The sequence below is a fragment of the Lissotriton helveticus genome, chromosome 8 (genome assembly GCF_964261635.1).
Source record: "Lissotriton helveticus chromosome 8, aLisHel1.1, whole genome shotgun sequence".
Taxonomy (NCBI): Eukaryota; Metazoa; Chordata; class Amphibia; order Caudata; family Salamandridae; genus Lissotriton; species Lissotriton helveticus.
This window is the reverse complement of record NC_136069.1, coordinates 216,788,279-216,804,391: the sequence shown is the minus strand read 5'-3', so window position 1 is coordinate 216,804,391 and position 16,113 is coordinate 216,788,279. Positions and strand designations below refer to the sequence as shown.

The following is a 16,113-nucleotide window of genomic DNA, read 5'->3' as shown; positions in this document are numbered from 1 at the left end:
TTCCACAGCAGATATTCCAAGGTCATGAGGTATAGAAGTGTACAGTGAACAAACGTCCACTGTGCACAGTATCAAATCCTGATCTTCCATAGGTTCAACAATTTGTTGTAGTTTGATAAGGAAGTCAGTGGTATCCCTGACATGTGATCTCGTCTTCTGAACAAATGGCTGGAGATATTCGTCCAAAAACTTGCCAGTGGTTTCATGAATGCTTCCTTTGGTCGAGACAATGGGTCTCATCGGTGGTCTGGTGGGGTGCTTGTGCACCTTAGGCAGCATGTAAAGTGTTGGTGGTCTGGGATTCAAGGGGGTCAGGTAACGTCTTACTGGATCATTAATGGTACCATTTTCAAAAGCCTGATTGATAATCTCAGTAAGAATAGAAGCAAACTCCTTGGTGGGATCCATGAGTAAAGGTGCATAGGTGTTTGAATCCGAAGTGTGGGTCTGAATTTGTTCATTGTAATAAGTGGCGTCCATGATCACAAGGGCGCCACCCTTGTCGGCCGTTTGACAAACAATCGAGGTATTGTTGGCAATTTTCTGCAAGATATTCCTCTCCCTCTTGGTTAGATTATCATGTTTTATCCTGGATTGAAAGGGCAATCGTGCAATGTCTCTCTTCACTAAATTTTCGAACATGTCGATAATTTTGTGACTCACAGGAGCCATGAAAGTGCTGTGTTGACGTAGCCCACGCAACATATCATCCTCCTGCACAGGTGTAGTAACCAAATTGTCAAAATAATGTCTTAAGCGGATATTCCAAAGAAGTTTTAAGGTGCTCACCTCTAACTCAAGGGTGTTGGTTTTAGTGGTTGGCACAAAAGACTGGCCTTTCTGTAAAACGCGCGTTTCATCAACATCTAATAATGTGGATGAAATGTTGATCACCAAGTTATCCTGCGTTATTATTTCCGACGATTGCTCCTGGTGCCTTTGGACTTTTCTTTTTCTACCTCTGCGGGTCTTGCCCCGCCTGGGTCGGTGGCTTGGTTCTGACCCTGCTCTAAAAAATGAACCGCAGCGTTGTAAGTGGTTGATTGCTGTTGTTCGCCGGTTGATCTGGTCGATTTCTGTAACCGAGTGTCACCATCAGATGAAGACGTTTCATTCTCAGAGTAGGGGTACAGTACATTAAACAGGTCTCAGGCCACTGCAGCCTGGATGCAGTTTTAAACTGCATGTCGACCTGGCATGAGGAGGATTAAAAAGGTTGTACATTTACTTTTAAGTTTTACTTGTCATGGTAGTGAAAAACTTCTAAAATAGTTTTCACTGCAGTTAGGCCTATCCCCTTGGGTAGGATAACATAGAAGATTCCTTATTACATTTAAGAAGTTGTCATTTCCAATTGGGAGCGGGTATCTATGTCTTGTTTGAAATGATTAGCCCTCTTTAATGGTAAGATTAGATTTTTCATTCCACTTCTGAAAATGCCACTTTTACAAAGTTTCTATTTTTCTGCCCTTAGCCCTTTGTATCTGCAGCCTGCATTGGGTCACATAACTGGGTGTAGCTAACAGTTCGACTGTGAATTCCTCCCAGACATTCAAACAATAGAGGGTTAAGGTGCGTCTCAATGGGCCATCTGCTGGCAGGATGAGGGCAGAGCTGAAGACAGTTCCACTTGCATCTGAATAGCTTGTGCTCCACCTTCACATAAAGGACCTAACGACCCCACATTGTCACTGCAGCCAACTTGGAGCCAGGTCAGCGGTGGCACGAAATTTCATGCACTGCAAATAACCTTTCCAGTAGCCTCCCCCACCTTTCAGAAGAAGGGCACTAGGGTACAAATATAGGAAGTCAGTCTCACTCTTCAGTTCACTATTGGACAAGTGGAAGGCCTTTCAGAGGATTGCCTACTGCTGTGACCTGCTGTGCACTTTGCAAGACTGTGGCTGCACCTGGAAGGACTGATTTGCTGTCTGGAGCCTACCTAGGACCCTCAGAGGACAGCCTGCTGTGGAGCCCTGCATCTTGAACTGAAACCAAGGTTACCAGAGTGACTCCAAGGGCTAGTTTGCTGGCCTTCTGTTCATAGCCACAGGGACATAAAATGTTCTCCTCATCTTGAACCCGCACCTGGACTTAGCCAGAGTTGCTCTAAACCCCAAAGAGGGGTCCCAGGATACTTGGTCCCTTGGTTGTGTTGCTAAAGGTGCCCATTTGACCAAATCCCCAAACTGAGCACTTAAAACTTTTTATCTAAAAACTGATCTGAGAACCAAGAGAAAACGTGCTTGTCAATATGCCCGACGGGTATCGCCCTTCGAATTAACTTTGCGGCTTCGCGTGCTGTGTTCTCCCAGGATGCTTGTTTCCGGTCCAAGGAAGACATGGCTTGGCAGTTCGGGCTGGACTGTTCCCATAAGGCACAGGGTCAGACTGATTTGCATATAGCCATGTCTGAACTGGGGTGGCTGAGTGAACTAAAGAATGGTGATGGATTAAACCCAGATCAGTTGACTGGGGGTGACTGTTTGATTTGTTCAAACGCTCCGTCCATCATCCCCTTTTGTATCGCTTTGTTCGCCCTAAGTGTGGCAGGGTATGCTCAGACGTGAGTCCCTTGTTCACTTGGCCACTGGATTCAAGATAGCCTGGCTGATGAGGATTATGAATCCGAAACCGGTCCCAGGATGCTTGTTTCCGGTCCAAGGAAGACATGGCTTGGCAGTTCGGGCTGGACTGTTCCCATAAGGCACAGGGTCAGACTGATTTGCATATAGCCATGTCTGAACTGGGGTGGCTGAGTGAACTAAAGAATGGTGATGGATTAAACCCAGATCAGTTGACTAGGGGCGACTGAGTGAACTAAAGAATGGTGATGGATTAAACCCAGATCAGTTGACTGGGGGTGACTGTTTGATTTGTTCAAACGCTCCGTCCATCATCCCCTTTTGTATCGCTGTGTTCTTCTCGGCAGCAGAAAGTCCTTTTCAGCGATCTTTTGCTGAAAGGATATCCGGCCTCTGCCTTGTCCCACTAAAGTTTTTCAACTTCCAATTCAGAGACTAATTCCTAACTTATACACCTTCACTGCGTCTTAGACCCAAGACTATTCAACAATGAAACTTTCACCTTGGACACCTCCTTCAGACTTGCCCTGCTGAACTTTATCTTCCCCTTTTTTTACTGTTGCCCAGTATTGCGCAACTAGATGTCCATGGTTGGCACATTGATCTTTCAGGCGCTAGTTTTTACTGAACACTTTAAAGCTGTATAACTTTAGTTCTGCTGATTGGATTTTTTCTCATTTTCATGTCAAATAATTATTTGAACTGTACTCTAGTTTTCTAAATTGGTGTGAGATTTTTCTAGTGTTGTATTTTCACTTTATTTCTGTTTGTGTGCTGCATAAATACAGAGCACATTGAGTCTCCATTAAACCGGACTACTAAATGTGCCAAGCTACCCAGGGTTAACACAAGTTAATTTTATGACTATTTGTGGTTTACCCTGCAAGGGATTGCGGCTGTTGCCGGACCAGGGCTCACACCCCAGTCAACCAACAACCCAACTCACACCCCAGTCAACCAACAACCCAATTTATCACATTCATGATGTCCAGCTTTACATCCATGTTTGAAGTCAGAATGAACACCTTTGCCTATCGGTCACATGTTGTCCATTATTTTCCTTCAGATGAAGGAAATCTAGCTTTGATGAATAGGGAAAAAATAAAAAATAAATCTCATTGTTAAAGAGTGATCCTGTGACTTGCTACCCTTCATCTGGAAAGTGGATATAGGTCTTCTGTTGAGTATGTAGGTAAATCAATAATATACGTAGGAGGGACCCTGAAAAAATTGAATGAGTGGGGAAGTCATAAGGGAAATAAGACCAAAACAAACAAAAACTCCCCTCACATATATGAGTCTAACATTGGCAATAAGTCCATTAATCAAAGACTCCCACAGACCAAGAATGTTTTTATAAAAGACTGTTTAGTTAATTTATTTATCAAAGTACATAAATCTTCATATTTTTCCTGTGCATTTTTCTTCATTTTCTTATATAATGCATAAGACATCACAAACATTCAATACAACAAGACATAAGCCCAGCACAGTGATATTGTAGGGTACCTATAAGTAAATATACATGTAACCACCCCATCCACCACATAAGAAAAACAACAACAATGACTAACAATAAGCTGAACAAAACAAATTATGACAAAATACAGTGCATAACAAAAGCAGGAAAAGAAGCGTTGACGTGCATTTGGGGGATCCCATGTATATTAACAAACTCCTTCTTCAGGGTGCAATGTGTTTTCTTTAGAAATAACCATATCCTGGCTGTAAACCCATTTTCAAGTAGGTACTGGGGTTCCTTGACAGTAAAACATTGGTTTGAAATGAGTTCCAATACAAGCAGAAATAAGATGAGCGCAGACCTTGCATACACCCTCCAATCAGAGTCCATGGGATATAAGGTTCAATATAGAGAGCATCCAATGTCCAATGCCTAAATCAATGTGCCCATGAATTGGAAAAGAATAAAGTAAGAAACGCTCATGAGTAGGGGCCACGGAATTGGTACAGATAGACTCTTGCACTTAATCACTCAAAAATAATTCCAAGTCTAAAAAGCCACAGGGGCATGAAACACTCCTACTGGGCGTAATGTTATTTGGGTAGAGCAGCCCCTGCATCCAGCAGTCAGTTAATTAAGCTTGGAGCCACGCACAAATACTGTTGTCACGAGTGCTATCAAGATCCTGCTATCATCAGTACTAAAATACGGGGGTCCAAACCTAAATGTATGGCCTTCACCAGGCTGTAGGTAAAAAAAACACATACACATATGTGGATTGAAGAAGAGAAGAACCCCACATCACACTTGGTTGGTGCTTTTGAGACAGAAATACAGAAACATCTACATTTGAGCCTCAAATGAAGAGATGGTGATTGCAGAGCTTGAAAAGACAGAGACTGAAAATCCAAGCAGCCAACATGTTTTTTTTTGTTTAAGAAGTTTTTTATTGAATTTTAAAATACAAGAGACAAAAGAGAAAATAAACTCAACAAAATAAGAAAAGAAGAAGCATTCATAAATATAAACAACGTAGTATAAAACATAGGTAAGTAACTAACATATTGGTGTAATATGCGCATAACTTTTGAGCAAGAGGATGAAGAAAAAGAAGGGAGAGATAGAAAAGAAAGAGAAAGAAAAAGAAGAGAAAGAAAGGTCTAAAACTGTATAGGATAATAATATAAAGAGAAGAAAGGAGAAAGAACTAGTGTCCAAGAGTATGAATGGAGAGATATGATATAAAAGGTAGCCAAAGATGATCAGATTTAATTTTTTGAGAGGGAAATGGAGGAAACCTTAGCAATTCTATGCTCATCACAAATAAAATTCCACCAAGTTAATGAAGATATTTTAGAATTATCTTTCCAGGATGATAACATAACTTTGAAAGCTAATGCAATAAAAAGGTCAAATAGCATGGAAACAGAAGATGAGTCAACATCAGGTGAATACGATCCGAGAAAAACATTTTGTAACGATAATGTAAGATCACATTTAAAAATGTTCATGCAAATAGTCCAAACAGATTTCCAAAATGGTAATACATTTGAGCATTCGTAAAGTTGATGTCTCAATGTGCCAGCATCTTTAGAACAGGACCAGCATAGAGGAGAAGAGGATGGAGAAAACTTAGAAATACAAATGGGAGTTATAACAGCTCTATTGTAAATAAAATACAAAGATTGGGTTATACGAGCAGCAGCAGAAACTTTAAATAACTTAGACCACAAGTCGTAATAGAAAAAGAAACAAACAAGTCTGTTTCCCATGCAGTTTCAATAGGGGATTTGGGTCTCTCAATAACATTCGATAACAATAACTTATCTACAAGAGCTGCTTTAGGTCTGTGTGTTGGAAATAGAAGGTATAAAGGAGAGGATGGGCTAAGAGAAGGTGTATCCACTGGAAGATCAAAGGTAGCTAGTTGTGATTGTAAAGCATTGTAAATTATGATATATTCATTGGTGTAAGAATCAGGTAATTGGTATTGGACTTGTAGGGCAGAAAAAAGAATAACAGCATTTTGGTGAAACAATTGGTGCACAAAAATAAGTTCCTTCTCCTTCCAGTGTTTGTAGTAGAATTATTTACCTTTATATTTAAGACATTTGTTATACCAAATTGTGGAGGATAGAAAACATTGAAATGGAGTGAAACCATTAGATTTATTATATAATATACTCTGGGAATATTTCAAAATAGGGTTATTAAACATAAACGTGCTGTTGGACATAAAGAGTACATTCTGAAAAGAAAAGTTGTTTAATAAGGAGTGTTCAAAAACAATCCAACTCGGAATGGGGGTATCAGCAAAATCATAGGATAGAGCAAAGGATTGCTTAATCAAAAAAGCCAAGTGATATGCTCTAAAATTTGGGAAACATACACCACCCTCAGACTAAGGACGAATACATTTGGTAAGAGCAATTCGTGGATGCTTCTTGTTCCATAAAAATGTTATACAAGTAGAATTAATTTGAGAAAAGTAGGAGATAGGAATCCGAGTAGGTAACATAGATAATGTGTATAGAACATGAGGTACAATCATCATTTTAATAGTATCCATCCTACCCCACCAAGAAAGATATAGGGGAGACCAAGTAAGAAGTGGTGATTGGATTTTAGTAAGTAACGCAGTAAACGTGTACCTAATTGTGGCGTGTAACGAGGTAGAAAACCAAATACCAAGATATTTAATTTTTTGGGGGCACCAAGCAAAATTAGTATCATTAAATACAAATTGGTAACATATGGAATTTAAAGGTAAAATTTCTGTCTTTGAAAGGTTTAGTTTATAACCAGAAATACTAGAGTATAGTAAGTATGGTCGAATTTTGCCGATCTGGGGTCCGCGAATTCGCGTGAAATCGCAAATAAATCAGCAAGTTCGCGGATTTTCCCGCGAACTCACAGATTTTTTTGAGATTTGCTACGGAGTACTTTCTACTGGCTATTCCAGTAAGTGGTACCTCGTTGGGTAAATGTATAGTGCTTTTCTACACTACAGCTGCGTAAAGTGCCAGAATAGCTGTCTCCAGTGACCATGTGTGTGTTACTGCCATCGCGCCAAAGCGTGCAGGGGTCCCTTGAGTGAGCTGGCCATCATAGTGGGTAAATGGCGGGAAGACGGTGCACACCGCTAGTGTGTGTGCCGGGCCAAACGGGAGGGCCTTCTATGCGAGTTCACATGCCTCTTGTGTATATAAAAAGAACAATCAGAGCAGCAGATGAGGAGAAAGAAGCTCCTGGTCACAGGAACTGCATGGGGATTGCGCCCGTGAAAGTGAAGGATGCAAAGGCCTCTATCCACCATCACAGCTAATTTTCGACGGTAGATATGGGGAGAAAGCACACCTGCTCAGCCTCGACAAAGCTCACGATTGTTTTTGGGCTGATGAATGAGTTACTGAATTTGAGCTTCAACTCGGGCACCTGCTGTAAGTGCTTCCTGTTGAGGTTGAATTTTTGTGACAGGAGCATCGTCCCAGAATGAACCCTGGCCTTCATATGTATCCAAGAAGACGCCACCGTTTTGTGCGATACCTCTACTCACCTGGAATACTTTCTACTGGCTAATCATTAAGTGCTACCTCGTTGGGTTAATGTATAGTGCTTTTGCTACACTACAGCTGCGTAAAGTGCCAGAAGAGTTGTCTCCAGTGACCATGTGTGTGTTACTATGCCATCGCGCCGAAGGGTGCAGGGGTCCCTTCAGTGAACTGTCCATCATAGTCGGTAAATGGCGGGAAGACGGTGACACCACGAGTGTGTGTGCGGGGCCAAACGGGCGGGCCTTCTATGCAAGTTCACATGCCTCTTGTGTGTATAACAGGTCAGAGAGCGATCAGAGCAGCAGATGAGGAGAAAGAAGCTCCTGGTCACAGGAACTGCACGGGGATTGCGCTCGTGAAAGTGAAGAATGCAAAGGCCATTATCCAGCATTACAGCTAATTTTCAACTGTAGGTATGGGGAGAAAGCACACCTGCCCAGACTCGACAAAGCACACAATTGTTTTTGGGCTGATGAATGCATTACTGAATTTGAGCTTCAACTCGGGCACCTGCTTAGTTGTAACTATTCTCTGACCCTGCCTCGGGTACCCGGCTGTTTAGGGTCAGGACAGGGTCAGAGAATAGTTGCAAGTAAACAACTTAAACTCTGGCAGCTTGCCGGCGCCAGCCCATTTGTAACTATTCTCTGACCCTGCCTCGGGCACCCGGCTGTTTAGGGTCAGGACAGGGTCAGAGAATAGTTGCAAGTAAGCAACTCTGGCACCTGCTTTATTTATATCTGTAAGCGCTTCCTGTTGAGGTTTAATTTTTATTACAGGAGCATCGTGCCACAATGAACCCTGCCCTTCATATTTATCCAAGAAGACGCCATCGTTTTGTGCGATACCTCTACTGAACTGGAGTACTTTCTACTGGCTAATCAGTAAGTGCTATCTATATACACTACAGCTGCGTAAAGTGCCAGAAGAGTTGTCACCAGTGACCACGCGTGTGTTACTGTCATCGCGCTGAAGGGTGCAGGGGTCCCTTGAGTGAGCTGGCCACCCCGCCCCCCAAAAATTTGCCTGTGGGCAAATTTGTGAATTTTCGCCAATTTCGCGAGATTCGCGGATCGCGAAATTGCCAAAAATCAGCACATTTAGCGAGCGTAACAGATTTTTGGCCCATACTTAGAGTATAGTCGAACCTCATCCATAAAAGGCAGGAGGGAGTCAATGGGGTTTGACATGAAATGATATTCATGAAAAACCTCGGCAATACCTTCATCCGACGACACCATTGTTTTAGTAGATTCATTTAGGATGAGACCAATATTTTTACGTTCAGTTTTAAGTTTCAAATAGTTGGCTAGCATTTTACCCGCTTTATTTTGACCACCATGATATTTGGATTTAATTTTAAGAAGAATATTACAAGCTTCAATTGTTGCCAATTTGTTGAGCTCAGACTTGACCGTAATCAATTCACGAAGAGTGGAAGGTGATTTAGAAGTAAAATAGGTATGTTCTAGTAATTTAAGATGTTGTAATTGGTCATTATATTTTTTCCGTGTGGCTTTCCTTTTATTCGAAACATATGAAATAGTGAAGCCACGAAAAGAGGCCTTGAAGGCATCCCAATTATTAGAAACCGAGGTGTCCAGTGGGTTATTGAATAAATTAATGAATAAAAGTGGTAGCTTCTTTGATGAAAACAGTATCGGATAATGAAAAATTATTACGTTTCCAATGACTAAAGTGAAGGGAGGTAAGTGAAAGGTCAAGTCAAGCATGAACAGGTGCTTGGTCAGGAATAAAAATGGATCCAGTTTCTGAAGAATGAATGGAAGGTAGCAGAGATTTACTAACCAAAACATAGTCAATTCTAGAACGAGTGTGATGCACATTGGAGAAAAAAGTATATTCAAGTGAGTCAAGGTTACATGTCTTCCAAACATCATATAATGAACAAGAGGCAATGGCTGATTGAAATGCTTTGTGACATTTATCAGGGTTAAATTTACATTTAGATAATCTATCTGAGAAAGGGTCTATCCTTTGGTTAAAATCACCAGCAACAATAATATTAGGACAGTCTATGGAAGAGAGTAGGATTTTAATGTCATTCCAAAACTTAGGTTCTGGTTTAATAGGGCCATAGATATTTAGCAAGACAAGAGTCTTGTTTTGTATAACAACCTTTGCCATTACCCAGCGTCCATCAACATCATTCTGTGTAGACAAAATTTGCACAGATAATGACTAATGAAACAATATAGCAACACTTCCTTTTTTACCAGATGCAGGAGAATAAACAACTTGACCCACCCAATGTCTTTTCAACTTAAGTGACTCTGCTTCAGTACAATGAGTATCTTGGAGAAAAGATACCTGAGAGTCAAGCTTGGATAAATGAGATAATACCTCTTGTCTTTTGACGAGATTTCCAAGACCACAAACGTTCCATGTGACAAACTTACACATAATGGAGAGAGAGGAGGGTAATACACGAATGGAGTTGATACATGTCAGGAGTACAGCTATAAGAAATAAAACACCACACATGAGATTCATTTAAGTAAAACGTTACAGAAAAGCACACAGCACTAATATACACAAGCAATAAGTTGAGTAAAGGCAGCAAAGCAAGACAAATATAGAAAAAACAAGGAACAGGGATAAAGAAGAGATTAACGAAAGAAAGCACCGGGACCCAACAAGAAAAGTAAAAAGGAAGAAAAAAGAAATAAAGGAAAAGAAAAAGAAGAAGGACATAACAAAATATAAGACGTGTAATGAACAGTAGAACCACCAGCAAGATAGAGAAATAAAAATAGAAAGGAAAAAAAGAGACTGGAGGATAGAAAGGAAGAGGGAAGAAACAAGTAGACAGATCAAGGAGTAAAATCCAGATCTGAAAAGAGAAACAAACACAAGAAGATAGGAGCATGGTGACAGCGAGGAACACGGCCGTCCATAATGGAAAAATAGTGAACAATAAAGAGCCTCATGAAGAAAAAGATAACCACTAATTGGAACAAACTATTTAACAAAACTTAGTGCATACAAAGTAACAATCCTGAAATAAAAGGTACATTAGTTATTAGTCTCCATGCCATGAGATGGAATGGTATTGAGAAAAAGTTTGAGTTTAGCAGGATCATCAAAAGAGCGAGATCTTCCATCATGTGTGATTTTACAGAGGCACGGGTGAATAATTCCATAATTGATGTTGAGCTGACTCATTTGAGGACGTAAGCAAGAAATTCTTTGCGACGGGCATTGGTTGCATAAGATACATCTTGAGAAATAAAGATGTTATGACCCGACCTGCTAAGATGACTTTTAAGCTTCACTGCTCTGAAGATGTGCATAAGTTCAGTAAATTCCAAAAATAACATTATAATTCCACAAGGCTTGTTGAACGCAGGGTGTATACGACTCAGGGGATGTGCTCTCTGAATGTCAAGAGGAGATGATGAAGGTTGAGGAACTAAAAGTTCTGGAAGAAACTTCTGTAGAAAAGCAGTACCTTCACTATTTTCCAGCAGACCATAAAGGCGTAGGTTATTTCTGCAATTACGATTTTCAAGGTCCTCAGTGTGAATTTTTAATTTGTGGATTTCCAACTCAAGTGGCGGAATTTTAACCGAAACATCTTGAATACCATGCACCCTTTGTTCAAGTTCCAAAACCTTTCCCTCCATGACAATCCATCATTCCTCAATCTGGTGTAGTTTTTCATTAGTAGCGGTCATAAAGGGTTGAAGACCACGTACCTCATCTAATATATATATATATATATATATATAGAGAGAGAGAGAGAGAGAGAGAGAGTCCAGAGCAAGATTCTGTGAGGAGATGATAGGAGAAGGTGGGTCGTTCTTAAGTTGTTTCAGTTTAGTACCAGTGGACGTGGATCTAGTTGAGTGAAGATCATTAGCCATAACGAACATTTGAGAGGAGCAATTTATCTTATGAGGCAAATGACAAAAGATGTGAAAAAAAATAAACTATTCACAGCTAAAATCATTAGGTCAAATTCTAAAATAAGTAGCAAGAGCTGTGGCCACCAAATGTGAGCATAATGTTATCCAAATAATGAGGCAGAAGCTCGCTATGAGGAAAAACTGAGGAATGCCATATGAGAACCACAACAGGGCCAAAAAACAAATCCTGCAATGAGTCAGTTAAAGTAGAATATAGCAAGTCAATGAGGATTGAATAGTAGCAATAAAGGCACATTGTAAGGCATATGTGGCAAACCTTGAAAGGCACTGAGAAAAAAAGAGTTCCATTTATAAAATAAAAAATGAAAAACGCGTGCAAAATGGCATATTTGAAATGAAGTTAAGGCTCACAAAGTATTTCAGAAGGGAAAAGAACTTAGCATTAAGCAAGTACCTAATGCTCGATATGCTAGCACCTTCATTTTGCACGTAAACAGCAGGGGCAGCAGAAATCAGGAACGTGAGCGCCGCGCTATAAAATGGCGGCCGCTCACTTTGATCCGAGTAATTATCGCTGCCGTCGAAAACGGCTATGGAAGCAACAAAAGCACTTAATATGCAGAGTGAAAATCAGATCCTTAAAAGGCACGTAGTGAAAAGTCTGTGCACATTATGGTAATACCTTCATTTGTCCGACGGAGACGGCAGGGGCAGCAGAAATCCGGAACGCGAGCGCAGCGCTGTAAAATGGCGGATGCTCGCTTTGAGGTGAGGCAATATCGCGGCCGTCCAGAAAAAGGCTCAGGAGTCAATAGAAGTCCTCAAATGTTGACACACAGGATCACCGTACCTTCACCCAGCTACGACCGCTACATGGAATTGAAATAACGGGCAGAAGAGGCTCAAAGAAACAAAGGGAGTACCGCGTTGGAGCGGAGCTCAGAGAAGGTCCGCCATGATACCTCGGCGGTCAAGCCACGCCCGCCAACATATGTTTTAACCTAAGGAAAAGACCGCACATTAGAAAAGCTCTTAAAGAACGGCATTTGCTCCAATGCTGCATTTGTATTTGAACAATTAAAAAAGCTCAATATTCTTTCAACAGTGTTTAAATCTGGTCAGGGACCATTCAAAGAACACTTCCCAGCAATTGTTGAAGCCATTCGAATTACTTCCCCTTCCCTCCAAGAATGGACAAGGCACCTCTGGATGCACCCTGACCTTCACCGAGGATCAAAGTTGTAGGGGCTCATTTACAAGCCCCCTGCGCCACTGGTGCGTCACTTTTAACATAGAAAAAAGTGACGCACCGGCGGCGCAAGGGCTCGTTAATAAGCCCCATCATATTTTTCTAACTGACACCACTCTTCAAACTATGCACGACACTCCCAAAAACACATCAAATGCTATATTTGCATTCATAAATATTAAATTTCCCAGCTATGTCAAGCTGAATGTAACAATAATTTAAGGAGTGGGCAACCAGATATTGAAATTCACAAATACTGGTGGATGTCTTAACCCTTTGGATGTGTAAAATGCCCCCCTGGCTCATAACAAAAGGACCTCACTACAGAATTAACATACTGACACTTTCAGTCTCAAAAAGTAAGAATATTCTTCTCAAAAGGTTGCCGAAAAAAAAGGAAATACATAGAGGAATATTTCCAGAAACTACGAAGAAGAGCTAGATTGAACATTGAAATCATCAGTATAAACACTTTAATACTTTGGGATGCTAGCAGCGGTATCAGACTGTAAGTGTGAGAATGCTAAGGAGTAGGCTGAAAGATATTTTGCTGCATTTAAAAGGTGTTCTTTTAAAAGAGTATTGTCTTACTGGAGCAGCTTCTAAATCAATAGCCCCTCAAACATCAAAGATTTGTTGTTAATTAAGATACTAGATCTAGTATTTCGAAGGGTGATTTTTAATTGGGTGGCTGACCCACCCAACACCCAGCGTGACAGAGGAAAAACTTCTGCCACGCAAGAGGAAGAATTGTAGAATTGCTTTCTACAATGCAGGCATTGGAACGCATCTTCAAAAAGTATCCCTGACATGCTAGGGGTTTTGCCCCCAAGATGTTAGGTGCATTTTTGATGTGATTATGGGCAAGATCACCATGGTTGACATGACATAGATGGTGATCTCACAAATGGTGGCAGCTTCTCATGCCTTAATTGAGCTGCTGGTCTGACACCATGTTTGCTGCCGTCAGCACTACCCAATGAGCCTTCAGGTGGTAAAGTGGATGGCAGACCTGTTATCATGATCAACACTTTCCCTCAAACATTCTGAACTGTAAGAAAAAAGGAGAAGTGGGTGGACAGCATGTCTGCCATTTCATAATAAGTTTCTTTTTTTTGCCCCATGGAGAGGGCAAAGGGTCCCATGGACTCCCAGACAGCCTCCTGCAGGCAGGTTCGTGGATGGTAATAGGGTACACTGCCTCCATCTGCACTAGCCCCATCATGTCAAAGTTGCACCGCGGGGCAGACCTGGACTGTGCGCCGCTCTGTGGCATAAAAAAAGCCCCCGCCAGGCCTGGACTGGCCATAGCGGGCACCAGGCAATCCCCCGGTGCGCCGCTTGGGTGGGGCCGGTTTTGGGCGTAGCTGCAAAATCGGCCCTGTAACAAAATCGGCAGAAAACCAGCCCTGGCAAAGAGCTCGGCTACACCTCCAACACCCCCCCCCCCTGAGTGGGGGGGGACCGAGCACTTTGCCAGGGCCGGTTGTGGTTCCCAGTCCGTCCCTGGCCCCCGCAGGCCCGCGGTGTGGTGGGGGCCACAAACTCTGAGGGCCTCCTGAAGCACTGGAAAGCCGCTTACCTCAGAGCTCCAACTGGGCCCAGAGCGTGGGGGACCCCCTCACATTTCGTTACCCAACATGCGCCACTATTAAACACATGGCCTCTGGTTCTGTTTTTGGCCCCCGGCAGACATTATAGTTTGTTTGCGGCAAGCAAGTAAACAGATATTCAGGTGAAACAGAGACTTCAAGGTTCAATTGAACTTAGAGTATTCTAGATAAACAGCAGTACCAACCATACAGCACGCTCAGAAAAAGTACACTACCCTTCATGTCATACTAAATTGAACAACCAAACAACAATCAGCGCAATAATCAGCTTTCATTAATGCATCACACTGCAGCAGATCAAAAATTTATTTTAATGCTTCTTCTGTGCGTTCTTCTGTGAAATCAACTGGCTCAATCGGAACAACATTCTGCTGACTGTAATAAGGGCTCTGGGGTTATTGGCCGTTGTTTTACTTCGCGTTAGGAATGCGCCATACATATTCTGTTGTAATTTACATGGAAATCATATGCAGGTGTTTTAAAGCACTTCACACGAACTGGGGATAATCAGTCAAATGTAAATGAAGTTATTTTATCTGCTGGCAAAAAAGGCCATGCAATCTGGGCCAGGGGCCAACTTGTATGCCACTTGGCCAGTGCAGCTTTTAACTTCAGATGACCCCTTACCCTTTCTTTCCACTTCGTCACTTCAACAACTATTTGAATGCAAATTCCCATGTACTTGAGCTCTCTCAGCAGGCCCAGTGTCTTCAACAAACCTCTCAACCTTTGCTGTCTTTTCTGACGTCATCTTTGAAAATTGCTTTTCTGACCCCAGGCCGAGTCCGGTACTAAGACTCGATGATTCATAGATGGTGGCTCAAACGATTTAAGTGTGGCTCACGTGTAGCATGCAAATATTACAGTTCTTCATGAAAAGCAATCCAGAATATCCTTTAGCTTTCAATTTTAGGTTTTAAGTGCAAAGACATCACAAAGAAACCCAGTTCAAATAATAATATTAGATATGTGTAGGAGCAGCGCAATTTTGGTTCAACCCTTATATGTCACAAATATGCACATTTAGCACCACATACATTCTGTGTCCAATTGTTATCAATGTAAAGAGTTGCACTTAAATTCAGTACTGAAGTGCCTTCACTGTAGAACGAAAATTCATATTCACTGTGTGCCTTAACCTTATTAAAATAACATGTTGACTTTAGAGACTTGATAAAACCATCCTCACGCTAGTAAAATGCATTTACTTCTGAAACAGGGAAGATTTATGTAAGCCTGTGCGTTAATGTTTTAATATTCGAATTTACAATGTTACTCTCAGTAACCTTTATACTCATGTATTCAAAATTACAATACATGGGGCGTGGCCAACCATCATGGCCGCGTGGATGTGATACGGTTCGGCTCCGCTCCGAGCACCGGGTATTTGGCCGCTACAGCGCACAAGAAATTGCCAAAACCGTGCATACCGATGAAGTGAGCTGCATGGCATGAGGAGGACCCTGTGACGAACTGCACGCTACCAAAATACGGTCCTTTGAGGCATAATTCAGACGGACTTGTGACGCGAAGCGATACCCAAGATGACGGCAACCCTCACAGAGCAATAGGAGATACGCTGGTGCTGTCCTCCCTGGATTGCGGTTGTGACCGAGCGCACGCCGCGGGCCTAGAACACGGCTCTCTCCCATCTGGGAATGGAGAAATGATATGGCGGAGCAGGGGCGTGGTCCAAGATCAGTGGAGCTGGAAGGCCCTCCCTGCGAGATGACGAGTGAGTACGACTCACCAAACAACCA

The 16,113-nt window shown here is 41.9% G+C and overlaps 1 long non-coding RNA gene across 1 annotated transcript in view; it reads right to left on the bottom strand.

Annotated features, from left to right (window-relative positions):
* Positions 1-4,852: 4,852 nt before the first annotated feature.
* Positions 4,853-16,113, bottom strand: part of LOC144773724 (uncharacterized) — a 113,725-nt gene continuing 102,464 nt past the window's right edge. The window contains exon 7 of the long non-coding RNA XR_013600056.1: positions 4,853-10,081. This is a non-coding gene — a long non-coding RNA (uncharacterized LOC144773724). The remainder of the gene's footprint in view (positions 10,082-16,113) is intronic.